Source organism: Dermacentor albipictus, chromosome 4 (genome assembly GCF_038994185.2).
Source record: "Dermacentor albipictus isolate Rhodes 1998 colony chromosome 4, USDA_Dalb.pri_finalv2, whole genome shotgun sequence".
Lineage (NCBI taxonomy): Eukaryota > Metazoa > Arthropoda > Arachnida > Ixodida > Ixodidae > Dermacentor > Dermacentor albipictus.
The window spans coordinates 122,098,609-122,126,040 of NC_091824.1; the positions used below are offsets into that span (position 1 = coordinate 122,098,609).

Sequence of the window (27,432 nt, forward strand, 5' to 3'; positions counted from 1 at the left end):
TTTCTGCTAGCTGATGGAAAATAAATGTATATGACTAGAACCACTCGTTTTGGTTGCTCTGTAAATGCGAATAACGTCATCCACAGCGCGGAAATGCACGAGCGCGGCAGTGCTAATTAAGCTTTTCTGCTTAATATTTGAGCTGGCAAACTGCCTTGTACATGCCAGTTTCCCTCTGCTTGACGAAAAATAGACGTTTAATACTAGAACCGCTCGTTAGCGTTGCTTTGTAAACGCGAAAAAGCGCGGCTGCGCTATGCTTTTCTCCTTAATATTTCCGCAGTTAAATAGCCTTCTTCACGCCAGTTGGCTGCTACAGTTGATGGGAGATAACCGTTTACAACCAGAAGCACTTGTTTTCATTGGTTTCTGAATGCGAGCGCCTTCATGAGCAGCGCGAAAAAGTAGAAGCGCGGACAGGCGCGGCTGCGCCGCTGCCTTTTGCCACTGGTAAGATGGCCGCCGGCCGTTCGGCGCGGCTTCACCCTTGCCCATAGGCGCGTATAGGCGGCTTCCACTCCAGCAATTTTTATATATCCTCCTTGGTGGCTGCTAGGGTGCCTCAACGTCTTCCTCGCCTGCCACTCGGTACAGTGTAGAGACAACCGCGGCGCCTACCAGGGCGTTCGCCACGCGAATTGCGGACGCCGTAATGGACGCCTTTGGTGAACGCCGTAGGGACGCGTTGCCGGCGCTCGTGTATATTGAAAGCGATCTGCGACGTAGAAAAAGTGCGCGCCCACGCGGGCCTCATCTTCAAAGCGATCTGTGATGTTTGCAGAGGGTGGGTAGTGCTGGTAGCTTCGTATACGCTTTGCTTTCGACGTTTCGTGCGCGTTGAAGCGAGATATGCATGAAGGTCGATTCGCTGGCTGCTGCCGCGATTCCTCACTCCAGGATCATCGAGCGAGATGTGCTCATGTCTACCTGTGCGTGCGTGACACCGAGCTGGTTAAATTAGTCAAAACACGTTGGCGGGCTAGTTGGTTTGAATCCATGATAGAATGAGCAAGCGCGACTGAACAAGGACGTAGAAACAATCAGACACACAAAGACAGCACTGTCTCGGTGTGTCTTTCTTTCTACGTCATCGTCGTGTCACGCTTTACAAATTTACACGTTGATACGGCCGATAAAACTAATATCCTTACTTTGTACAGATATAAACTAATTTCCTATCACAATCGGTGCTTCACCTTTCGGCCGGAACTGTGAATTTTTTTTAATTACTCCTTTTCTTTCATCATTAGTTAGCCCGGAGCTCCATTCACCTGATGGGAAATGCTGATAGGAAATGAACCCAACCAACCAAACGATATCCATAGAAAAAACGAGTTCTGTACTGCGAAAGCACAGAACACAGGCAACGAAAGCTGTGCTTTAAGAGGGGGATAAATATATATAGATTCACTGGAGCAAGACCTGGATAATACGTTGACTTGGCAGCAGAACACGTAAAAACGAGTGATTATTAACCAGTAAATAATTAATATCTACCCCTCGTTAATTATTATCTACATAATTGATTGTTTGATCGATCGATCGATTTATTTATTTATTTATTTATTTATTTATTTATTTATTTATTTATTTATTTATTTATTTATTTATTTATTCATTCATTCATTCAACGAGCGAAAATCAAATCAAATCGTTCACATGAAATCTGCTCAGATTAAATCCCGTTAATGGCGCTGGGTGAACACAGTGTTTCTTGGCGTGTGACAATACAGCTGATTAAACTTGGTAAATTGTATTACACGCAATCTAACTCAATCCTCTCAATCGGGCAATAATCCTAATTCAGCCGCAGGCAAATCAAACCGCCTGTGCTGTTAACGATGCAGCCTGTGTAATGAAAGCACGCACATGGCGATTGCTTACAAAGCATTCCCGTTGTAATTTGGAAGGCATCTTTGTCGGAAAAGACTTGTCTTCAGGTTTTCTTTCGGGCCTAATGACCTGTCGTCAAAGGCGCGAGGCAGAGGCGGCAACGAGCGCCTCGTTACTAAGGCTATTCATGGTCCTGCCGGAAGGGCAATGGGGAGTGTTGGTTTGGCAGCATTCCTAAGTAGGAAAGCTGATCCGCGCTACTCTAGTCTGTGTCAGCTACGATCATACAACCCGGAACATTAATGACTCACTAGCATTTGTAGTAACCCGAAAGCGTTCTTAACGCTGTGCCTACGATAGAAGTTCCTTGAGCTCGCCCTTTCCCTCTTAAATGCGTTTTCGACAATAGTGAATGGCACATCGTAGTCCATTTTATTTTTTCATGGGAGCAGGAAGGATAGAGCAACAATTCTTTCTGTGACAAAATGCAAAAAATATATATACTCCTTTTTCCAAAAGAGGTTCCTAGCTTTTAATATGTGCTCGTTTCGGCCACACGCTTCTTGGGGGCATCTTGCAGAAAGTGAAGTTGATTGATTGATTGATTGATTGATTGATTGAGTGAGTGAGTGAGTGAGTGAGTGAGTGAGTGAGTGAGTGAGTGAGTGAGTGAGTGAGTGAGTGAGTGAGTGAGTGAGTGAGTGAGTGAGTGAGTGAGTGAGTGAGTGAGTGAGTGAGTGAGTGAGTGAGTGAGTGAGTGAGTGAGTGAGTGAGTGAGTGAGTGAGTGAGTGAGTGAGTGAGTGAGTGAGTGAGTGAGTGAGTGAGTGAGTGAGTGAGTGAGTGAGTGAGTGAGTGAGTGAGTGAGTGAGTGAGTGAGTGAGTGAGTGAGTGAGTGAGTGAGTGAGTGAGTGAGTGAGTGAGTGAGTGAGTGAGTGAGTGAGTGAGTGAGTGAGTGAGTGAGTGAGTGAGTGAGTGAGTGAGTGAGTGAGTGAGTGAGTGAGTGAGTGAGTGAGTGAGTGAGTGAGTGAGTGAGTGAGTGAGTGAGTGAGTGAGTGAGTGAGTGAGTGCTGGGGTTTAGTTACGGTGTAGAGGCAGAAGTACTAACACAGCGTGTCAACAAAGAACGTAATTTCTTATTGAGCGAACGTCTGCCCAGAAAGGAAATCAACACTTAAGCGATCATGATCGCAGCGTGCGTGGTAAGCGACCGTCGATCCTAATGGTATCGATAAAGTTCGTACGTTACAGGCGTTATCGTTGATTCGGGAGAGTTCCAGACAGTGGCGTAGCCAGAAATTTCGTTCGGGAAGGGGGGGGGGGGGGGGGGGGGGGTAGGGAGGTGGGCTCACGTTGCAGGACTGCCTCTTCCTTGTAGAATTTGTCGATGAATCAAATGCATAAATAATAACTGAACTGACATTGCCAAAGATACTGCAAACCAGTTCTTGAACGCTACGCATTCTCAGGGTAAGTAAAATATGTATTTTTTCATAAAAGAATATACTAGTATGTCTCAAAAATTGTGCCCGAAATAACTGATATCAATGCTTACATGTTTTCTGTCTATCAATAAGGAAGTGTCACACGAACTTTAGAACTATATCAATTTGAAACCAGCAAATCAGTGCATGCCGCTGATCGTGAAGATGTAAAGGCCATGAAAAGTTGAGGACAAATATTTTAATGCAACTTTGTTAACCTCCCCGCCTTTCTCTCATTAGCATCTCTCTCTCTCTCTCTCTCTCTCTCTCTCTCTCTCTCTCTCTCTCTCTCTCTCTCTCTCTCTCTCTCTCTCTCTCTCTCTCGGTCATTCAAGAACCTTATTTACATATTGGTACATATGCAATGACCAGGGAAAAATCTCAATGACGCTGTGCTATGTTACAATGTATTACGCAGGAACAGCTGTCACTGGTCGTGTATTGTAATTGCACCGAAATTGTAGTCGCAACAGAGAGCACATATAAAAAGCAGGAGTTCTGTAAAATATACGAGAGCGAGTCTAATAAAAGTGAGCCAATGCGAATATACGACAAACGGGGTACTTTATTTAAACGTAGTCTCCATGAGCATTTAGACATTCGTCTCGCTGACTAACGAGTCGCGAGATTCTCGTCTGATAAAACTACTTGGGTTGTTGCTTCAAAAAGTCAGACTGACCCTTTCACGTGATTGTCCGACACGAATCTGGTTTATTAGAGTTGTTTTTTTCAAATGCTCCAAAATGTCGAAGTCGCAAGGGGACAGGCCTGGGCTGTATGGCAGATGTTGTAGCGTTTCCCACTTGACCTTTGCCAGTTTTGTATTAACCACATCAGCGACGTTGGGACGAAGTGCTCCACGTAAACCCTTCCCTATGCAAAGTAGCATGTCATTGGCTACATGAACGACGGCAAAATCGCCGCCTTCTAATAAAGAACTTTTCATTTCGGAACAACCACTTAGTTCAAAGAAGATACATTCACGTACGCTGCTGCTTAACAATAAAGCAATCACCAGCTCCACTTCAAGCAATATATACACCACCCGATAGTCCTCCCCACACAGGAGAAAAACGGATTATAACAAACACACAGAGGCAAAAAAATATTCTGAAAGCAAGGAGCTTCGGGGGGTGTAGAACCACTACCGCAGCGAGGAGCTTTTGTCTCTCGAAACAGCGGCAATCTACCGTGATGGTCCTCTCTCGGAGAATGGGGCCTGCGTCGGGCAGCAATCTCGCCGCCGCAGCCGCCGCTACAACCGCACTGAGACCCACCAAGGAAATAAGCTTCCAGGGTAAAGCGAAGGCCGTCCGAGCTTATTACTATGCCGTTATAGCCGCTAAAAACGCGAGCACGCTATGGCAGCCAGGATTAAGAAACGGTGGGCGAGCAACAAGGCACGCTCGACCGGAAGCCGTTATTCCCTGTTTCTTTCCAGTATGGCTCTCTCTCTCTCTCTCTCTCTCTCTCTCTCTCTCTCTCTCTCTCTCTCTCTCTCGTTCCCTAGCTGGACTGGAAGAAGCGCACCCACATGCACCGTTCACGGTCCGTTGTCCCTCGAATGGGAGATTTCAACAGCGAGCGCGCGAGTTGTTAGTGTGTATGGTCTCGCGCGAACCAAAGCGAGGAGCACGAAGAAGTCTTATCACCACCTGTGGCTCGAGCAGACCGAGGTATCGGAGTGTGTGTGTGTGTTTGGGGGCGGGGTGATGGGGGGATTGGCCACGAACTACTCATGTCCTTACAGCAATCCCCGGCCGCCACCAAAGCCCTTTTTGGCGGGAATAGCTCTAGGTGTCGTGCTTAGAGGACTCGAAAAATTATTCAGCGAGATTTAGGACTTCCCGGTTCCGTGTGAAGCATTCCCTCAAAAGCAGGATTTCTTTAACGTCTTCCTTTCTCTCGCTCTCTGCCTCCTCGCGCTCATACACGTCAACGACGTCTCTTTCGGCTCGTTGTTCCATTATCCCCCCAACATTACGCTTTCGTTCCGCGTTCTTATGCAGGTAATAACCCCGAGAAAGGATTCGCGCTCCTATAGTACTTCCCCGAGCAGATCCACTTTGAATTTCCTACCTGGATAATCTGCCTTTTTCCGTCGCTTCTTTGCCTTTCGTTTTGTAATGCTTTTCCTGGCTCTCCTTTTTTCTTTTTTTTTCCTTTTTTCATCTGAAGATGAAATTTCGTATTCTCTCCTGACTCCTGTACAAATGAAAACTGCATAGGGTAGGCCCAGTCCACATCTATTCCATCGCAGTGCGCTCCAGTACACTGTATTGTGGGGGTTAATCTAATAGCATTTCTACCTTTACTTCTCGCCTGGCAGTGGTCGGAGCGCGCATATTCACAGACCTAGTGTTCCATACGCCGACTGCTGTACAAAAGTAACGTTACGTACTTCGTCTTTTTTTCTCTCCTAACTTTATCTGTGTGACGCTTCGTGGCACTATCTTGTTTTGCGTATTCCTGAGCACACTTATCAACCGACGTCACGAGAAAACACAGCTAATCCGGTTGTGCTTGGTGAAAGGAAATCTAAACATAAAAAAGTTGAGGCACACAGTTTTTTTACCTGCATGCATAGTGAGCTAGTACGTAGCCGATAACTTATATCTGGGGCCATACTTTACGCATTATCAGTTTTGCTTCTCTGCTTTAGCGATAAAGTGCCTCTCTTTCTACGTTCGACCCCTCTCCCGAGCTAACATCAAAAAATTTCCTTCCACATGCTGGGTTCCTCCGATTTCCTCGTGCGCTAGAAAACTGAAGTCAACTAAGCTTCGTATTATTTACGAATCCCTTCTGTTCACTCATCCAAGAGCTTGCCCTAAACTTTTTCGTTCTCTAAGATGTCTAAACTTTAGCACAATTTTCTGACGCCAGCGCACACAACACGCGATGTCAAAAAGCTCTTTCGAAAAGCACATCCTTTTCCGCTTAATTAGCTAAAAAAAGTGTCAGTGAATATTCGTGTCTGACTCTCCCGCTTCTCTCAGAACGTCGCCTTTATTCGAGCGCCTCTCTTTCGTTTGTTCCACGCCTATGCTTATCATCTGCTCAATTCATTATACATGACATCCTGACAGCACTCGGTTTTCAGGAACAGAACATAAGGAAAAGCAGAAAGCATCCGCAATCCAGTAAATGGCGCAAAGAAGCGTCGCTGCATCTATCTATACGCACTTTTTTGACACCGTTATCTTTCTTTCTTTTTTTTTTTCTCGTGAGGCGCGTTGGTTCTTCCGAGAACGACCGAGAAGCGGGACGTCGTTGTCTCTAGGTTCGTATGCCAAACGGAGCGCAGGCACGCGCTCTGGCATTTGCGCGTTCGTTGTCATTGGGACGCGGGTCGAGATGTCACACATCTCCCGTCTCGTCTCGCCTCGGCTCGGCTTCCTCGACACCGGCGTGGCGAGATGAGCGCGGCGCCGCGCTGCATCTTTTAAAGCATGAATCCCAGAGAGAAAGGCGAGATCTCGTCAACGAACCAATTCGTCCTGCCGCCGCTCAGCATGGGGGAAGGCCGGAGGCAGAGGGAGAAAAAAAACGTCTCCGGTCGGGCAACGGCTTCCTTTAGCGCGGCGTCTTCTTGCATGTTTCAGCTCGCATTTCCGAGCGACTGCATACATACGACGCTCCTAGTGCCGCGAGCGTGAATATCTCTTGGCGAACGTCCAGGCCCGGGCGCGTGCTTGTGGGAGGCGGGTGGGCGGTTGCGTAGGAAGGCAGGCAGGCAGGCAGGCAGGCAGGCAGGCAGGCGCGCCTCCTTTTTCTCCGCGTGCATTCTCTTTCTCATTTCACTCCTGTCGTCCTCAGCTGGCATTTCGCCGTCCCGTAGCTGATGTTCTTGCGGAGGCCCTACGGCGTCCTCGTTTTGCCGAGCTTGCCCCGGTACCGTTTCTTTTACGTTTCCTCCCCTCTTTCGAGGCGCTTTTCTTTCTCTTCGGGGCTCTTTTTAATGAGTACGGCGGGTAATGCGAAAGGTGAACGCGAATCCTTTTTGCTTGCATTTCAGCTTTCGAGGTTTGTTCAGAAGGGCCCTGACGCTGCGCGCCACAACCTTACACAGTCTGCGCCCGTATTTCCGTGAAGGTATACGTGCATGACGTCCCTGCGGTTCCCTTTCTCTGCAACGCGAAAACGATTTGTTACTTTGTATTCGAGAATAAAAACAGAACGGCCGCCACGGCGAAAACGACGAGGCGCTGCACATGAACGGCCAAAGCAAGCTAGCCGTGAAGGTCCCAATCGACATCCATCTTGAGTAGCGATACCTTGTAATAATGAAGTTTAAGTAATCTCCTACCTGTGTTTGTTTATGGCGGACAACCTAATCGCCGCAATTATAAAGAAAAATATAGTGTCCCCAGTTTTTTTTCCGCTGGGAACTAAAGTGGGTAGTAGTTCTTTCTGGGAATTGAAGGTTGAAAACATGGTGTTCTTCTCGTTTGTGCATCCCTTATGCGGCATGTGGCGTTCAAGTAACCATGTGCATAATGCCTATCCCAAGCTAAGATAGCGTGTCGCCCGCCTCATTTAAGCTCAGTAGCTGCGCAACAGCGTCGCTCAATGACATCAGAGATTCTTTCAAGACATACTTAAAGACTTAATCTAGATAAAACGCAGATGTCAGATACATCAAAAACGAAAAGCCGACATGCGTAACATCTTATACGCATTAAGGTTCCATAGGTCCGATGTTCTTCTTTGATTTTCATGATCATTTCAGGTCCTCCCTTTACTTTTACCTCTCTCTGTGTCATGATGAGCCCATACTTCTTTAAAAAACCTGCAAAACGGCTTAGTCGTCCGTAACACATGAAGGTATTACCAAACCGCGGCACGAGATGATCGCTTAGGTGTTCTCTGTTTTTGCCATGACTAAAGTTTTAGCATCTTCGCTCTCTTTTATGGCATCACGAGGAAAGCATTTCGTGATAGAAGGATCGTAAATTAAGAAAATATGCCCCAGGTAAAAAAAAACTGCCTGCATTGAGAACGGTGACACGGAGTTTTCGCGGATGCTATAGCACACCTACCTTTATTTTATTGATATGGTATAAGGAGATGTTCACGCACAATTTAAGGCCCCGGCTACTGCTTAGCTCTTGAATGGGTCTAACCTACAGCATACAGTGTTCAAGATTATATCAAAAAACCTTTACATAAAGCCCCGGAACTTGTCAAGCAACCTTCTCACAGTAACGCTATGACGTAAGAAATATATAGTACATACAATATACAAGTTAAATGACTACACAGTTCTGTAGGAGAAAGTTTCAAAAATACAAGTGATACTGTCGCCTAATAATAGAGTATCTATTCAGCGGGTGGTGCATTCATCGTGTAAATGCATTTTCACATATTCACAACATTTTCACGCATTTTCACATTTTCACAACAGAACAGTCAACATGACATAATTCGCAAACACATATATATTACAGCGACACTGAAATGAAAGGAAAATTAGGGGACTTGCTGCTGTCTTCAAGAAAAGTGCTGCTGTCTTCTAGAAAAGTTTTTAATGCTTTTAAAGCGTTCTTCTAGAAGGCCGTTGTTGGCTAAGGACCCAGAAGTTTCTTTAAACTGAAACGTCTGTGGTCTAATGTAATTAGGGTTGATTTAAGTCGGCTTCTTGGTGTGTTGTGATGTGGGAAATCTAGAAGGAGGTGACGTACATCTTCATCTACAAATACACAGTCACATTCCGGGGTTCCCGCATGGCGAATTCTATGTAAGAATTTTATCTTTTTTTTTTGTAGGCAGTGTCTAGCCTTAAACGATGAATAAGGGTTTCCATATTTCTGTCTAATCACAATGGAAATTTGAATTCAGTAAACGCATCAATATGATACATATCCGACCTCCTGAAATTCTAATCAAACCACGTATTTCAACACATATTGAAAGACGATGCCCTTATAATGCAGTATAATTTATTATTCAACATTTGGAGCAGAACCACATCATCTTTGAGGTGTGCTTGTCGCGCTGCTTCAACGGCTGCTGTGTTGCTAGGAATGTTACAATGCCCTGATATCCACTACAATGCTATTTCATGCTTCGCTTGGCTTGCCTTTGTGAGATCTTTAAACGTTTCACATATTATACTATCACTCATTGTTTTTCCTTTTGTGATGCAGCGTGAAGTTAGAGCCTCCTGGGAATCACTGAAAATTACCCATTTTTGCGCATCTCTTATTGACGTTATAAGTTTTGTCGCACATAGGATTGCGAATAGTTCAGCGGTTGTGGACGAAGTCGCACGAGGTAACTTAAATGATTCTTGTTTACTGAGGTGCGGTATAATGAATTTGAGAATCATAATTACGAGAAAGCGTTTGATTCAGTCAGAACCTCAGCACTCATGGAGGCATTACGGAATCGGGGTGTAAACGAGCCGCATGTAAAAATACTGAAATATATCTATAACAGCTCCACAGCCACCATAGTCCTCCATAAAGAAAGCAACAAAATCCGAATAAAGAAAGGCGTCAGGCAGGGAGATACGATCTCTTTAATGCTGTTCACAGCGTGTTTACAGGAGGTATTCGGAGAACTGGATTGAGAAGAATTGGGGATAAGAATTAATGGAGAATACCTTAGTAACTTGCGATTCGCTGATGAAATTGCCTTGCTTAGTGACTCAGGGGACCAACTGCAATGCATGCTCACTGACCTGGAGATGCAAAGCAGAAGGATGGGTCTAAAAATTTTTCTACAGAAAACTAAAGTAATGTTTAACAGTCTCGGAAGAGAACAGCAATTTACAATAGGCAGCGAGGCACTGGAAGTAGTAAGGGAATACATCTACTTAGGGCAGGTAGTGACGGCAGATCCGGATCATGAGACAGAAATAATCAGAAGAATAAGAATGGGCTGGGGTGCGTTTGGCAGGCATTCTCAGATCATGAACAGCAGGTTGCCATTATCCCTCAAGAGGAAAGTGTATAATAGCTGCGTCTTACCAGTACTCACCTACGGGGCAGAAACCTGGAGGCTTACGAAAAGGGTTCTACTCAAATTGAGGACGACGCAACGAGCTATGAAAAAAAGAATGATGGGCTTAACGTTAAGGGATAAGAAAAGAGCAGATCGGGTGAGGGAACAAACGCGAGTTAATGACATCTTGGTTGAAATCAAGAAAAAGAAATGGACATGGTAAGGACATGTAATGAGGAAGGAAGATAACCGATGGTCATCAAGGGTTACGTACTGGATTCCAAGGGAAGGGATGCGTAGCCAGTGGGCGGCAGAAAGTTAGGTGGGCGGATGAGATTAAGAAGTTTGCAGGGACAACACGGCCACAATTAGCACATGACCAGGGTAGTTGGAGAAGTATGAGAGAAGCCTCTGCCCTGCAGTGGGTGTAACCAGGATTATTATTATTATTATTATTATTATTATTATTATTATTATTATTATTATTATTATTATTATTATTATTATTATTATTATTATTATTATTATTATTATTATTATTATTATTATTATTATTATTATTATTATTATTATTATTGCTGTACTGGAGCCATCTGTATAGACGTATTTGTATGCTGGACACCGCATATATATCTGGCAAAGTGCTAGTTGTTGAGCTGCTTGAATGAACATCTCTTTTTCTGAATATCCCGTCTACAGACAATCTGATTTTCGGAAGTGTAAGCAGCCATGGAGAATATTCGACGTCTGAGTTCCAAACTCGCGATGAAACGCTTGCTTCAGAATGTTCGGCGCAGTAACGCGCATCGAGTGGTCTCGCGAAATGTCACTAGCGTGGCACCACTGAAATATCTCACCTGGTCTTGCTACCTTAATCGAGCGACGTGGTCGATTCATTACTGTGTGAAGTCCACTCCTACGGTCTCGCAAGCCCTTTGCACCCGTCGCGATAGCCTAGTGGCTATGCCATTGTACTGCACAGCTCGAGGTCGCAGGTGCCGAACCCAGCCGCGGCGGCCATATTTCGATGAGGGGGGGGGGGGGGGCGAAATGCATATACAATCGCGTACTGAAATTGACGCGCACGCAAAAGAAGCCCGCGTTACCAAAATTAATCTGGCGTACCCCCTTACGGCGTTCCTTGCAATGAGACCGTGATTTTTGCGCGTAAGAAGCCCCCAATATTTAATTAATTCCATCGCACGTCGCGCGGAGGGTTGCCCCGAGCGAACGCTCTAGCCACTCATATTTGTGCGATTGAGTTATCAAGCCCGTTCTCGAATGTTGTGTCGCTGTGAGTGTGTTTTGCTCATCAGTGGGCCTCCTTGTATCGGGACCTTGATCGCGCCCTCGCTTACGCGTTCGGAACTCGTGTATGCGTGTGCAGTTCGGAGACTCAGAACAACCTGCGCTGAAACTTGTCCTCACCGTTTCTCTCTGTGAGTCTCCAGTATGTCCGTAGGACCATACAGGAATTTTATTTATCCTCTTTAGCTAACTCGGCTCCAGATTTCTCAAAACTGTGACACTTCTTACCTTAAGATATTTTCCTCATTATTTACCATATTGTGAGAAGTAGATCGCCATCATCACTGTAGAGTGTCTAACGTTCTTTTTTTTATCAAAAAAGTTGATTTCATAAAACAGAGCACATCGTGTAGATTTGCAGATAGATTTATCGTACCCCAAACTCTATCTCTCCTGAGCAGCAAGATTACAGTAAGTGTTACCTCGAAGCAAACTCCGATTTTCTTATTCAGGCAGTACATTGTAACCGCACATGTGATCACACTAACCAATGCCGTAACTAGTACGAACGGACATTTTCGTTATCAAATGGAAAGTGAAGTTCTAGCTATTGATAGTAGTACATAGTCGCTGTGGGCTCTCAGTATATTCTACATAAAATAAATGTAATTGCGAAAAAAAGGCATTCAAAAATAATTGGGCGTCGTTAACAACGACACAAATCTGCAGTAAGTAGTCAAAAATTCAGCGGGAACCCGTCGTGCAAGATAGATACATATCGGAGAACGACAGGCGACATTCTTCTGGGAGACAGGGAAAGAGATGGAAAAAGAAAGACAACCTGGCGTTCGGGTGCCTCCATAATAGCCGTAATCAAAGGACAGGTGTAGGGCCAACCTAAACGACAGGTTGTTCTTTTTCTTGCTCCACCCCCCCTCCCCCCCCCCCTTTGGCGCAGACGTGCTGTTCTTCAACTCTGCAGGCTGGTATAATGTAAGGGTTCGTTTCGATCAATGCTATTCCTCTGTAAAAATTCGCTCCTCACGACCTACCGATTCTCGCGATAACGTAGGCGGAGCACTGCTTCGACCCCTGGTGAAGAACAAGAACGAAAATAATCGATACAGATTCGCTACGTTATCTCTGCCCATATATGTTCCTGATAGAACTAAGAAAGAAAACCGAGGAGCCCAACTTTTGTTAATCATAATCTTACGATGCCAACAGACAACGAAAGCGAGGAAAGCATAGTGTAAGTTACTTGTTTTTGACTGAAAAGTTGAAATGACAAAGTGAAGCGAAATGAAAGCGTACAAAAAGCAGCTTGCCGCAAATGGGATCTCAAAGATGGGATGTGGAAATAAGAGGTTGGCTGTGCTATGATTTGAACTCTCTAATAGCACAACTTTACAGCATTCTGATACTTTTTTCTTTAAAGAGATGTGGAGTTTGAAATTTGCCACGCTTCTAAACTTTCTTTTTTCTTATTTCTTGTGTGCAGTTTTCCAACCTACTCAAAATTAGGCGAACGTAGGTTTCTAAGGTAAACATATTTTATCCAATTTTATCCATATTTATCCATATCTATCATATTTATCCATATTTTATCCAATAAACGCATAAACAGAGTTTATGCGTTTCACTAGAATTTTACTGCAGCTCAAGCTAAAACCTTGCTCATACTGCCAAACAGCTCTCCAGAAAATTGCCAGGTAGACAGCCACGTTGGAAAACTTATACAAAACGTAGCACAGGTAGGCGCATCACCGCTTTGTCCTTGTGAGTTTACGCTGACGCGTGGCACACCGACCACAGTAACATCTAACTGACCTCAGAGCCTTGCTTATTGTGGCAGCTTGTTTAAACAGATCCGTATGTTCTACTGCATACAAGCAGCAACGGACTGATGTAGTTAAACCATTGCTATTGAGGCAACTGGGGAAAAAATGAGGATAGTGGGTGCTGCCTGGCCGACTATCTCTTTTCAGATGTGGGCACGGCGTTGGCTGGGCAACAACAATCTGCCTTCACTAGATTCATTGTATATATCATTGGAAGCCAACAAACAGACACCACGAACAACGCAGGGGAAATTACTTGTACTTACTAATTGAAATAAAGAAATTATGAATTAATGGAATTGAAATTGGATGAAAAGGCAACCTGCCGCAGGTGGGGAACGACCCCACGTCTTCGCATTGCACGTGCGATGCTCAACAAATTGAGCTACCTCGGCGCCGTTTTGCCATCCACTTTCAATTCCATTAATTTATAATTTCTTTATTTCAATTGGTAAGCACAAGTATCTTCCCCGTGTGATACTTGGTGTGTGTGTATATATATATATATATATATATATATATATATATATATATATATATATATATATATATATATATATATATATATATATATATATATATATATATATATATATATATATATATATATATATCAGGCAACGCTCCTCACATCATGTAGGATTACAGTGACAACCACTATGCGGGAATCAACCAGCTCAGAAACCTAAAGCTAGCTCTCTTACCACATAGCTGAAATTTGCCGGAGGTGTTCTGAAATGAATCGATTTCAATCATCAATGAAATCTTAACTGACAACGACGTTTCATGGAGAGATTCGAGTGTTTAACTGCGCAGCCTATTCAATTATGCAGCGCCGGTCTGACGCCCACCAAGGACGCCGGCTGTCTCCTTTCGCCTCATGTTTCGCATTTTTGGGGGCGTTATCTCCTGCACCGTCTCTGCTTCACGACCACCGGCTCCGACACTGCTACCACGGCCGAAAAAAAAATGTCCTCTGCACCTGATTCCTTGCTTTGCAATCACAAGGAACGTCATTCCGCCTGATATACTGCGCGGTAGAGCAAATGGGTGTCGTGAAAGTCGTAGATACGTCACAGATATGTCGCGAGTATACGTCGCTTCGTGAAATTGCCACTTAATGAGTGCAGCGGGCTCTGACCATTGCGCGGCGCATCGTCGTTTTTTTTTTTTTTTTTGTCACAGATGGCACGCCTGGTGGGCCGGGCTAAGCCAGCTGCTTTAAAGTTATCGACTTGACAACCGCAAATCCAGAGAAACAAAAAGTCGATGCTCTGTCTGCTACACTGCTCTCGTCCTCGCGTCGTTGCGCATTCAACAGCGGCGGGAGAACGGGAACACCGCAAAGCCTGATGAATCCATCCAAGTAACGAGCTACAAGGAGACACGCCCGCAATTAGAATCCTACTCGCAAAACCCAGGCGCTCTGATGAGCCGAACTGAGCCCTGCGCTCCCAACGTGCTCACTCACGCCCTCCTTGGGGCGGGAGGAGGGGGGGTTGGGGGGGGACGTGATCGGCAACCATAATTCCGCTGATCCGTCTTTGGCACCCGCGGCTCATTGGAAAACGCAAGCTCACCGTCACCGCAAGCAAAAAAAGAAAAGGAGAGATACGGACGAAAAACAAAGAATACGAAACGGCTGGGAATCTGGCAGTCTCCGTTTCGCGCACTCGGTCCGGCCAGGGCCAGTGGCATTGACTGACCGCTTAATCGGGAGGAAAGCCGTTGGATTACTCGGGTCTCGACGAAGCACAGTTGGCACGGTTTCCCGAAAGCGGCGGGTGACGACGAGTCAGTCGCAGCCATGGACTCGCGAATCGCGAGTTCCCCCCGTCTTTCCTTGTGTGTGTGTGTTTTTCTTTTCTCTCTCTCTCTCTCTCTCTCTCTCTCTCTCTCTCTCTCTCTCTCTCTCTCTCTTCTCGTCTGCGGTAGAAGAGTGTGCACGAATTCGTCGCCGTGCGCCGTATCTTCGTGACGTTGGCATTTACATGGATTAACGCCTCCGGCAGGTGCCGGCCAGCCGCCGACATTGTCGGCCTCTTCCCTACGTTTTTGTGAATTTATACGGCTCTGCTTCTCCACTATCTTATACGGGCACCTCAACGGTGCTTTGGCAAACTCGTTTCCTTCTTCAGGCATCGTGCTTGTCTTTGTCTTCGTGCACTTATACTCCCTTCTCCTTCTTTGTTTTTTCGTTCGTCGTCCTTACTTCGCTCCTCTCTGATCTTTCTCAACTGTTTATTTTTCTTTTGGCCTGAGGAAGTGGAAATTACGTGTCTGTTGGGTCACTCGCACTTGTTTAACCATCGGATCAAAAGAGCAGTCCGCTCGCTTTTTATCACTTCCGCACAAGGGATCAGATAAACTTAAAAAGCCCCATGCAGTTGTGCCAGAGAGCAATTCCTTTTTTCTGCACCCTTCCGGTAAAAAAAGAAAAAAAGGAAAATCATTTCTTTTATATAATCTGGGCTTTCTTTGTCGCACAGGTGGATTTTTTTTTTCAACCTCCGGAGTAAATAGATAACACTTTCTATATCGCGTAGATCCCCCCTTTCTTTCCGTTATATCACCTTCGCCGCGATTTCAAAACTACGCACCGTCGAGCCGCTCCCGCACTCCTCGAGCCTCAACAAAGTCCTCCTTCGTTGGCACGTCCGGTCTTACTTCCCATGCACTTCCTCCAGCCAGCGGTTTCACCTCAAAGCGCGTTCGCTCGAAATCAAGCTTTCCCTCTGAATCTCGCAATAGCCGAACAAGTAAGAAAATAAGAAGCGGCGGTAAACAACGACTGAGCAGCCCTGCGAACGCACGGCGCCGCACCGAGGAAGGCCCCCTGTTTCACTCCCTTCGCACCCATTCATCCCCCTTTTCTTCCCCAACTCTCGCTATAGCTTGTGTGTCGGCGGCAACATCGACCGGTCCCCGCCGGAGAGTGACCCACAAATCCTTGGCCGCACCGTATCCGCCGCCTGTGATCCCGCCGAGGAATTGCGCTGATTGCCTGCTTCTTGATTCTACAGACTCGCAACGCCTGGGCCTCTCTATTGTGGTTGCTTTCTACGTCTCCTTTATTTCCTTCTTTCTATCTTCTATGCCGCTTCTTGCTCTTGTTCCTCTTCATTTCTCCTCGGTTTCTGTTCTTCTTCTCATCCCCACCTTTGTAATGGTTGTTTCCCTCGTCTCTTTCCGTATTTGTGTGGTTCTTGTACTTTTTACATTCCTGTTTTTCTTGTTGTTGCCGTTTTTTTGCGTCATTCCTTTTTTATTTCTCCCTCTCTCTTGTTCTTCTGTTTTCTTTATCCTGCTGATCCTCATCTACAGGAAAGGCGAGGAAAACCCCAACTTACCGCCTCCACCCGCCCTTCGCTTGGCTCTTCATAACTCGCCCGCGGCTTCGCGCAGGCGTAATGCGGCGCCACAAGACGGCCAGCGAGCAATCTGGCTGTTGATGTGGCTACGGCCGTTGTTTCCTATGGTTGTATAAAAAAAAGAGGCCCGTGGCCTTGCCAACGGCAACGGCGCGCCCTGCTGAAGAAAGCGCCGGTTAGATGGATGGGCGGAAATTTGGGCAACTTAGATTGGAGTTGAGTAGGAGTGGGGCAGAGGGCGGCTCCTGTAGGAGGACCAACTGAAGCTAGAAGCACCGAATCTTTGCCGCAACGACCTTTGGGCTGGCTGGCTAGCAGCACGCCCTCAGAATACTGAAGCAAATCTATACAAGCTTGGCTCATAGCTTCCTCGGACGTGAGACAGCCCCAGATACTTTCTTGGGAATGCCGTGGCACACCATTCAGCCACTTCAACGCTATGGCTTTCTTTCGGATTTGCTTTTACTTCTCGCATCTGATCTGCTCAGTATTTGCCAAATTACGTCTGCTCCTTCCCAACTTCTTTTTATCTCTCTCTCTCTCGCTCTCTGTTTCCTTCACCTCTGTCTCTCTCATCTATGGCTTCCGGCTTCACTTTCTACTTGTCAGGGTCAATTTATTTAGGCTTCCGTTCGCGCCCTTTTTCACATCTGCGGTTACTCGCTCCAGGCTAGATTGTTCTCATAGCACTTCCGTGCAGCAGCAGGGACCAGGCACTCACTCTTACGCTTGTGCTTGTGTTTTCATTTACTTGTACTCTCTCTCTAGGCTCTGCGGCCTTATATCAGGATAAATTTCCTGTACCTTCTCGCCTGATTTTGTCTTCGTCAATGCTCCCATCACGCAGCCATCTAAGCCATATCCCATGCAAGAAAGGCGCGGTTGTGCTCTGCGGTTTTATTTGTCTTTCTTTCTCCCTTTCACTCCTTTTTCTTTCTAAATCAACCGTACCCTTCTCTCGCTTCCAGTCATCTGTGAATAAATACCCACACACCACACTTTCTTGTTTGCCACGATCTGGGTTTCTTTCTTTCTTGCTTACTTTATTTATTTATTTATTTATTTATTTATTTATTTATTTATTTATTTATTTATTTATTTATTTATTTATTTATTTATTTATTTATTTATTTATTTCTCTTCACGGTAGTCACAGCGCGCTCCACCATTCCCATTGTCATTCGGATGACATCGTATAACCTCTTCGTCGGCCGTCTCCTTCTACGTCCGCGATGTGCGACCTGCGGCCACGATCGCTCCTTCTTTCATTTCTGTCTTTCTCGTCCCGTCATTTTCCTACACGCATTTCTCAAACGGTACATGAAGCATGCAAATTCGCGTCTTTTCGCTCTCCCCTTTCAAGCGCGTCGCAGCGAATGTTCCTGCGCCGCCCGTACACACGACGTCGTCCCCCGCCTCGTCCATTCTCGCTTCTCGCCGCCATCTATACGCCACCGCCGCAGCACGCGCTCGCGGCGGCTTTTTTTCCCGCGGCAGACTCGTTTCCTTTCCGCTTCCTTCCCCTGCTTCCGCCCGATTCCGTCCCGTCGTCCGCGTTCCGACACGACAGAGAGCCTGGAGGCAGCGGCACCAGCAGCGTTTTTATTACTCGCATGTGCGTGCGTGTGTGTGCCTGTGTGTGCGTGCGTATGTGTGTGTGTGTGCGCCCGCGCGGCTGTCTCGGAAACGGCCGCGGAATTTACGGAGCGCGATTTTTCAGCCATCGGAAGCGCGTGCACACACCCGCGACTGCGGCGGCGAGAGTTTCCGGTTGGCTCAATTCGAGTACGATGGCTCCCTCACCCTCCACCCCATTCTACACTTCTTTAGCCGCGCTTTTCGCATACGAACACCTCCCCAACGTTCAGTACCCACCCCCCCACTCACTTCCCGACCTACTTTGGGCTCTCTAGCATGGGCCAATCGTCTTTCTTTATTTTTCTTTTCTCTCTCTTCTTTTCTGATTCCTTGTCGTACTAGCACCTCGGGCAGAAACGCAATTTGATTACGCGACTCTCGGCGTCGCGTCCGTGCGTGCGTTCGCGCGCGATCTTTTATGGAGGAACATTTTCGTATCGCTTTTCGTGCTGCATTCTTTGTATCTTTTTTTTTCCGCGGAAATGGGGCTACGGCAGTTGGCCGTGTTTGTCCCGCGGGACATCCGGCCACTGCATTGGCGAGCTACGGCCGCCACAACGCTGCCACAGCGCGTGAAGGACTGGCGAGCGCAGGTGCGCGCTTCGCCGGAGACGGCGCCGGTGGAAGCAAAGATTAGGCTAATGCCACTTAGGCCCGTTATGCCTCTGCCGACCGGCTGCACCGAAGCGTTCGCGTGCGCTCGTCGAGTGGGCGGAGTAGGAGCGAACGCGCACGCGTTTCCGCGTAGTGCTTTCCCGCGGTGCTCGGGGACCGACGGAGCGAGCGAGCGGGAAAGCTAGCTTAAACGAAAATACTCGCCAAGTTAGGAACCGGGCATCGACATGTGGTCGACCATCCGTGCACGCGTTCTTCTGGGAAAGATTGATTGATTGATTTGGTAGCGTTTATTGGCGCGAGGGCCAGATGTGGCCAAAGAGTGCCAAGCCAATGGTTCGTGCTTCTCAATGATATATGAGTTAATTGCGGGGAGTACATGAAACACGGCTGTATAGAGGCCTAAAAATATTCGCTAGAAAGTGCAAAATATACATGTGGTGCAATGTGGCTGTAAAAGGGCCCCAAGTTTATTCGCGCTAAAGTGCGTAAAATACAAGTATATAGATTTTAAATATTACAGTGATTGATCGTGTCTGCGATGACAATAGATGTTTTACGAGATATGGATGATCAGTAAAATATTCTTCTGGGAAAGAGAGCGAGCGAGTGAGTGACAAATGTGAAAGCGAATTTGGTAACACTGACGTGAACGCTGTGTATCCTTTGGTACCCTGTTTTACTGCGCCTAACTACAAGGGTGTCAAGATGCCATGGGACGATTAATGTCATGCCCCGTCTCGCCAAAGTTGGACCATTGCCATTAACTGTCCAGACTCTACCGCGAATTGAATTGAATTGTGAGGTTTTACGAGCCAAAACCTCGATTCGATTATGAGACACGCCGTAGTGGGGGACTTCGGAACAATTTTGACCACCTGGGAATCTTTCCCACATTGCGCAGGACATGGCCATTTTTGCATATCGTCCTCATCGAGATGCAGCCGCAGCGGCCGGGATTTTATCCCGCGACCTCGTACGTTGTAAAGCGCAACACCATACAGCCGCCAAGTCAACCGTAGCGGGTCTGTACAAGGAAGAACAGAATCTAGAATAATATGTAGATCTAGACAAAACGGCTCTAAAGCACCGGACATAGATTCAACGCAGTTCTTTTTTTTTTATATTTGAAGCTGGGGGCGTGGAGGGAAGGAAAGGGGGGGGGCATACCCACTATAAGAGATATGGTCACGTGTTTGACGAAAACTCGTCTCGCGAGGAAACACGCTGGTGCTTAAAACGTACACTCGCCAGGAATAAAATAAAAATTACAATAATAACAAGGCGTTTCGGGCCTCGTGGGGGGTCCTTTACCACAATAAAGATGCACGCATGGGCGCGTGACCATTTCGTCTTATCCTCGGCGAGTGTAGGTTTTATTAACCACCATTGGAGATTGGCTAAGGTTCGGATTGATTTAGAAGGAGGCGTTGAGTACTGAATCGAAAGCAATCAAATTATTTAGGAAAGAATCCAACGAATGAAAATTAAAGGGCAAACGGGTCGCGCCTTTAGACGTACTAGGTCTCCAGTCGGTGGCTTAACTGCTTGTACTCTCCGCACACTGGCTTTGCTTCCTCGGATGCATTGGGCGGTGTTCTCAAGACGAGTGGCCCAGCTTTTGCACCTAGTCCAGCCTAGAAATAATCAGAAATAAATTTTATCTCCTCCGAACGCTTAGTGAAAAGAGCGGTTAAGTCAGCTGGAAGGAGTTCGCGTAAACAAACGAGCACAGCTGGCCTGACTAGATTGCGTGTTGGGCGTGGAATGGGGAGAGCTAGCCAGGGGGCGGTGCCGAATTCAATTCACGACCGCTCGAGTCTTCCGACGGGCGCACACCTTGTCGCAGCCACAACCAGAGCTGCAGTGTCCGTCGCTTTCCTTGCTCGTAAACGCTTCCTCCGGTAATCCTCTTAAGCGCAACGCAAAGAAACCCGTCCAAAAACAAAGTGCCCAAAAACACGCACGCGCGCACAGCCCGGGCTCGCCTTTGGGTAGAAGCAAGAAATACTTGAGAAGCGCAAGGTGTCTGGTCGCTTAGCATAAATTGAGGCGCCTGTGTCGAGACTTAGTGCTGCGCTGTTGGCGGGGGGCACGGGCCCCATTCAACCTTTCCGTCCTCCCGAGTTCCCTTTCACCTTACCTTGCCGCAGATCGAAACGCGCGCTCTGGTACAGACCCATTTTCCTAATTAAGCGGACAAAGGAGCCTTCATGGAAATCTAATTAACAAGAGTCCGTTGCGCGCTAACTCTTTCTTTTCTTCCCTACCTTTGTTCACCGTCTCGCTGCTTTCTTTACTTCGTACTTTATTTTTCACGTTTACGGTTCTCAAATCAACTGGGTGAGAAGTTTCCATTTGTCTTTCTCTCTCGTAGCCCGATGAATGCCGGCAAACAGGGTATTTCTTCTGACCTTTCGGGAAACTGCATTCGCATAAATTTGCATTTCCTTTCCCCTCAAGAACATTTCCTTCATCATTTATTCATTTTCCTTTCCTCAGCCATTCTTTCCTTGTTTCTTTTTGTGCCCTCTTCAACACGAAATCTCCAAGCGTAAAACTTCTTTTACAATGAGACGCGGAATGCGACCGCCTTTAGCGCAACAGTAGCAAACTAAACCAGACAAGTAGCCGAACAAAAAGAAAATAAGCGTAATTAAATAGGACGAAGGCGGCACCGACGTCCGTTTATTCATTTGCTGAATGACGCGCTTGCGAATTATTATTCCCCCCAGAACTTGCGGCGCAGCCAGTTGGGGAACTATGGTGTGGTTTAAACGAGGTAGCATTAACAGGCTTCAACTGTATCACGAGTTTTGGCAAAGCTTTAGGCCCTGCTCTCTCCTAATGAAACTTGCGCATGCCCGTGACTGACGCCAAACTGGTGTATAGTCTAAACCTTAACCACTAAAGTCGAGCGTATTGAGGAATATTTAAAGCAGGAATCGCATTTTCATACATTTAAAAGTTTATTTCTTTTAGAGCGTACGAGAGAAAAAAAAAGGAAAGTGCGACACCTTATTCGCGAAGATTAATGCTGCAGGATATATCATTTGAAAGAATCGGCGAGAGTTTTCGTCATTCTAGCTGCGTGCACGGAGCAAAACTTATTTAGCTCTCTTGATGAAAATTAACGGGAAATGTCGGCGGGGAGAATGTAAACGCTTTTGTAAAGCGTCAATGGCATACTTTGGAATACTTCCATAGTGCAGTTGAGCTTGTTTACAGTGTAGCTCTGACTTTTCCTCGGCCGATACCGACGTAAACCGTATGAGTTTGCTTAAAATGACTCATGAAAAGAGCGTATAACTCAAACTCACCTCACGAGCTCCTAAACCCCTCTTTTCTGTCGTGACACGCATAGACTGAGCTGTACGTATATTCGTTTTCTCCTGGTCATGCTGCTTTCGTAATCTGCCGCGCGATTTGCGATTATAATGTAGCGTAATATGTTGTCGCTGCTATGTCTGCGCCGGAGGTATACGAGGCGAGCGCACAGGAGATGCGTATACATTTTCTAGATTTAGTTTATTTGACCTTTAGTTACCCGAATTGCACACTTAGGCACTTGCACATTACATAATTATGATGTAGAAGCACCACCCGCAGCGACCTGGGTTCTTTCGGAGTCTCCGGCAAGAACTCTCGCCGAGCGGCTCGAGAAGCGTACCCAGCCAGAGAGCGAACAAAACAGCGATTCCAACTCATCGTTGACCAGAGCCAATCACGTCACACTGATTCAAATGCACCCAGCCAATCGTGGGCGGGCTCCGCCGACTTTGAACTCGATGACGACCGTCCGCCTAAAGAATTGTAACCCAATGAAAAGTAAAAAAAAAAACATACCGAAAACTACCGATACAGCCATTGGGCTTTTGACGGAATAGAGCGAAGAACTATGGGACTTCTAGAAAGCCAAAGGGCACAAAATAATCGTGAAGCGTTCGCCGAACAATTTGTAAATTAAAAGACGGGAATTCTGTCGCCAGTACGTACAAAAGGCGGGCAACAACGCGATCTGCCGGCCGGAACCTCAGGCGAGAGTTTCATCAAACGGGTGGTGCCCCACCTGAGATTCCCCCCCCCCCCCCAGCAGGCGTCCCCGCTCGTGGGCGAAAAGACATTTGGAGAGAAAAAAAATGGCTGTGGCTTAGCTAAGGTTAATCCCAGGATGCGAAGCATACTAGTCATTATTTTAGTTGTTGAACCACTGTTTAGCCTGGTGAACTGCTGTTGCTTGGCTATATTTGGTTCGGCTAGACGAAGAAACAACTCATGCGTTACTCTGCTTCGCCTTCAAGAGTGGAACGCGACAGCGTTCCCGTCGACCCGCCAAGGGGTGTAAGACAATGGGCTACGGCGCAGCGACTACGCGCCCCGCATTGAACGTGGTGAGCGTCGAGCAACGCAGCGTTCGGCGCGGCAACGAAATGTGCGCCTGAGCAAGCGACGCACGCCTGAGCCTAGAAACAGCTCGTTTCTAAGGCAACACCGCATTCTCTAGAGGCGCTTTTGTACCGCTTTGAAGCATCGTACTCGTGGCTCAGTGGTAGCGTCTCCGTCTCACACTCTGGAGACCCTGGTTCGATTCCCAACCAGCCCATCTTGCAGGAGTTGAGCCCAAGCCACCTAGAAAATCAGTCTCTGTAGCACGCCGCAACCTTCGCTTCTCATTCCAACGAGCAGCTCTGTCTCCAGGAGGCATCTCACCTCGTGAGTGTCTAGCAGAGGCAAGCGCAGCTGCTTATATACCGCCGCGACGCCGTGAGCGACGGCGCGAGTTGGAGCCCAGTTTCTCCTCTGACGTGACGTCACGGTGTCACGTGGTATTGAAGGCGACACCGCCGCGCCTGAGGAGCTGGGTTGAGCTCTCGTAATATGCTTCGCATAAAAAAAGCATAAGAAAGGAAAGAACACTGCTACACAACACAGGCAACAAATACACTGTGCACGCTAACAGCGCTGCCCAGCGCAATATAAGGTCACGAAGTCATTGAACCTCATAAGTTGCCGAAGTGTTCGTGTGGCATTGCTGCACCATTGAAGGTAAAGCAATGTCTGAAACACCTTTTGTCTCTGAATCCGAGGCTCTGTGCTCCATCTTGTGTTACTGTAAATGGAAATAGCAGCAACAGAACGTACCACCGTGTGTGTGTGTGTGTGTGTGCGTGTGTGCGTGCGTGTGTGCGTGTGTGTGTGTGTGTGTGTGTGTGTGTGTGTGTGTGTGTGTGTGTGTGTGTGTGTGTGTGTGTGTGTGTGTGTGTGTGTGTGTGTGTGTGTGTGTGTGTGTGTGTGTGTGTGTGACTTATTCTTTTTTTGCGTCCCTATGTGTCACCGAGATAAATGTGTAATGGGTTCTACAAGGCAGGCCGGCATTTTCTCCCTGTCCTGTCTATTCCGTTGAGGCCACCCACCCTCAGTCGTCACTCGAACACCTCGCGGCGATCAATCGGCAATTGGGGCGGCAGCAAATGCCGCGTCACACACGAAGCACGCGGAGTGCGGCAAATTATCACAGGCGTCGCGCCTCAGAGAAGGCGACTCTCCCGCCCCTTCGACTCGTAGTGGGCTCGCTCTTTCCGGACTAACTGCGAGACGAGCTCGCGCAGAGGTAAAAAAGGCACGAAAGAAAGGAAAAAGAAAGCGACATCAAGATGCTAGAAGCCTTGAGATGGAAAGCGATCCGGTGCTCTTTGCAAAGCGCAAATGTGATTCCAGTGAAATTCGAGCATCGCGCAGAGGCTTCCCTCAGGAACTTCTCGTTTTCTTTTTTTCTTCCCCTGAGGCATTCGTCGTAGTATTCCTCCAGCTAGCTGCTATAGTATACAAACTGAAGTTGGGGCCGAGCCGAGGCCTCTTCTTTCGGGCCACGGTCGAAGAGCGTGCGGAGGTGAAAAAAAGGGAAAGGGAAAGAACGAGGAGGAAGAGCAGGAGCGCAGAGCGAAATCAGCTTCCGAGTGGAAGGCCCCGTGAAGTTTGTGCCCGCCGGGGGTCCGTGGCCGTGGCGCGAAGTGTCGTATCTGGCTAGATGATTGGGCGAGCCAACGAGCTCGCGATGCAGCCATGCGTGCGGCAGAGATAAGCTGATTACGCGTGCCTACGAAATTCGCCGCCGCCGCCGCCTCGGTCTCTGGTGGGACGGACCCAAGGAAAGACAGGCGCAACACTGAGAAGGCCTCGATTTTAAGAAGCGAAAATAAAAGGATAAATAAAAGCTGCCTCCGAAAGTACACCGCCTGCGGGAAGATCGCCGGTTCGGACCCTGACGCCTCTTTCTTGCTTCTTCTTCGGTTTCTTTACTCTTTACATTTTGTTTCCATTCCGACTTTCATTCCTGCTTAGATTCTGCTGTTTATCTTGTTTTACCTGCCGACACTTGATCTCTTCACGAAAGATTTTCTAGACACTGCCGGAACTGCTAACAGGGTTGAGACTTTCGTTCCCGCTTCACCGATGTGCGCGTACTCGTTGTTGTATGGAATTCTTCGCCCTTCCAGCCTGAGCTGTTTGCATGGCAAAGTATGCCCGGATCTATATGGTACTTGCGCATGCCTGAACTGGCTCGTTCTTTCTATGCAGTGCTCTGGTTAAGGTTAAGACGTTTTGTCCCTTATGGGCAGTTGCGTCCCTTAGGTGAACTCGATATCGTCCTTAGGAGCACACCTCAGTGCTTGCATCTCTTTTTCCGCCCGCTTTGACCGGCAGTGTCTTACGTACTGGCAACAGGTAGTACGATGACGGAGAAATGTTGTTTGCGCCGGTAAAATCAGGCTCCCTTCTACTAACGTGCCACTTTTCCCCTCTCACAAAAGGAAAGAAAAAGACCCCTGTTTGCTCACATTCCTCACTGAATATACTGTGGTCAACAACTACGTCGTTTAACTTAAAGCGACGTGATCAACTTTAGTTGCTCATACATTTAAAATTTTGACCACATGATTTAGTTTTGCCGCTGAGTATCATGCTTAGCATGCATAGGTCGGCAAACTCACTCAGGACTTGACTCACCCAGACTTTTTCAAACTCAGACCGAGCCGTGCAGTTCGAGTCTGAGTGAGCCAGGTTGAGTAGAATTCTGGCGAGTCTGAGCATGAGTGACCCTGGCCGAGTATAATTTTGGCGAGTCCTAGTCCCAAGTGAGCCCTCATCAAAAAAAGAAACAAAAATAATTAGCGAGCCTGAGTGAGTTCTCTTAATTTTCCAGACATGGACATACATGTGTAATACAAGCTTACTAACTCATTCAGAGCCCCAGACTTAAAAAAGTCAAATTCACATGGTCTCAATAACTTGAGACCAGCTCGTACTCACTTAGTCTCACTCGGTCTACTCACACCACCAGCACTGGGCGAATGAGGCTCATGCAGATTCAGACTGACTAGAAGAGTAGACTGTTGGGCCAGTTGGTCGTCCATATTTGAAGTAGTAGCTTAGTAACTAGCCCAACAGTCTACTCTTCTAAAAGCGCTTGTCCTTGTCCGTCTTTCTTGTGTCTGTGGTTTTTTTCGCGCTAAGCTACTACTTCAGACTGACTAGACAGGTGAAAGTGCCAAGTACACAAAGCTGTGGGTGAACGTGAGTCCACTAGGACTGTGAGCTTAGGTGCTGATAAGCATTAGTGTGAATATCAGTGGGTGCCGGTCACTACACATGCACGTGAGTTTGAATGGCACTGAAAACCGGCGAGTGTGAGTGGACGTAGTGCGAGCGTGAATGAGTGCGCGTGAGCGTGAACAGACGAGTGTGCGAGCGGTTGCGTGGCAGTGCGCATGCGTAACGGAGTCAAGACCCGCCCTCCAACGAGTCTGCCGTGGCAATTATCCTAAAAAATGTTCTGGAAAAATCACTCACCGAATTTGAAAAGCAAGGGACATAATGTTGTCTTCGAGTGGATACCTTCTCATGCTGGTATCCTTGGGAATGAAAGAGGTGACGCTATTGCTAAAAAATAAACTGTTATCAAGGCTGCCAGCACTCAGGGCACCGATCAGCCAGTGTTTCTTAAAAGGCGTGATTCGCAGCCACTTTCGGTCGCTTTGTAACCTGCCAAATGAGCCGTGTGCAGAGAAGGGGCTAAACCGATCGGAGGCAACTCTTTATAGAATAAAAACAGGATCGGATCGCACTCCAACCTGCGCGTTCAGAGTTGGGCGGGGTCCTTTTCCGTTACGCAAAGAATGCCAGGAGATTGGTCACGTGGAACACCTTCAATATCGGAAGGGGGACTACTTGACAACCTGTAAACAAGAGGATTTTCAAACGCGTGTTTGGAACAGATAATGTTGTCCGAATAGCCGAGGATAGTTCGTAAGGATATCTCATGCTTTCTGCTCACATACCTATGTGACACTGATCTCATAGGCACGTGATAGCAGATTCCTGACCAACGAAATAGGAACAGGCGAAATAGATGCCGGCCCATATTGCCTGGCTAATGCCGCTTGCAAAAAAAAAAA

At 47.2% G+C, this 27,432-nt stretch overlaps 2 protein-coding genes across 10 annotated transcripts in view; one reads left to right on the top strand and one right to left on the bottom strand.

The window, feature by feature from the left end:
- Positions 1–27,432, top strand: part of LOC135917787 (neuronal acetylcholine receptor subunit alpha-10-like) — a 314,970-nt gene that overhangs the window by 175,018 nt on the left and 112,520 nt on the right. The window lies entirely within an intron of this gene.
- Positions 1–27,432, bottom strand: part of LOC135917786 (uncharacterized) — a 126,187-nt gene that overhangs the window by 60,191 nt on the left and 38,564 nt on the right. Inside the window, exon 1 of one of the 9 annotated variants that reach the window (XM_065451391.1) lies at positions 9,923–9,941. The exons of the other annotated variants lie outside the window; for them this stretch is intronic. The gene's annotated coding sequence lies outside the window, so the exon portion shown is untranslated. Of the gene's footprint in view, positions 1–9,922; positions 9,942–27,432 lie in introns of those variants that run through there. 9 annotated transcript variants of the gene reach the window in all.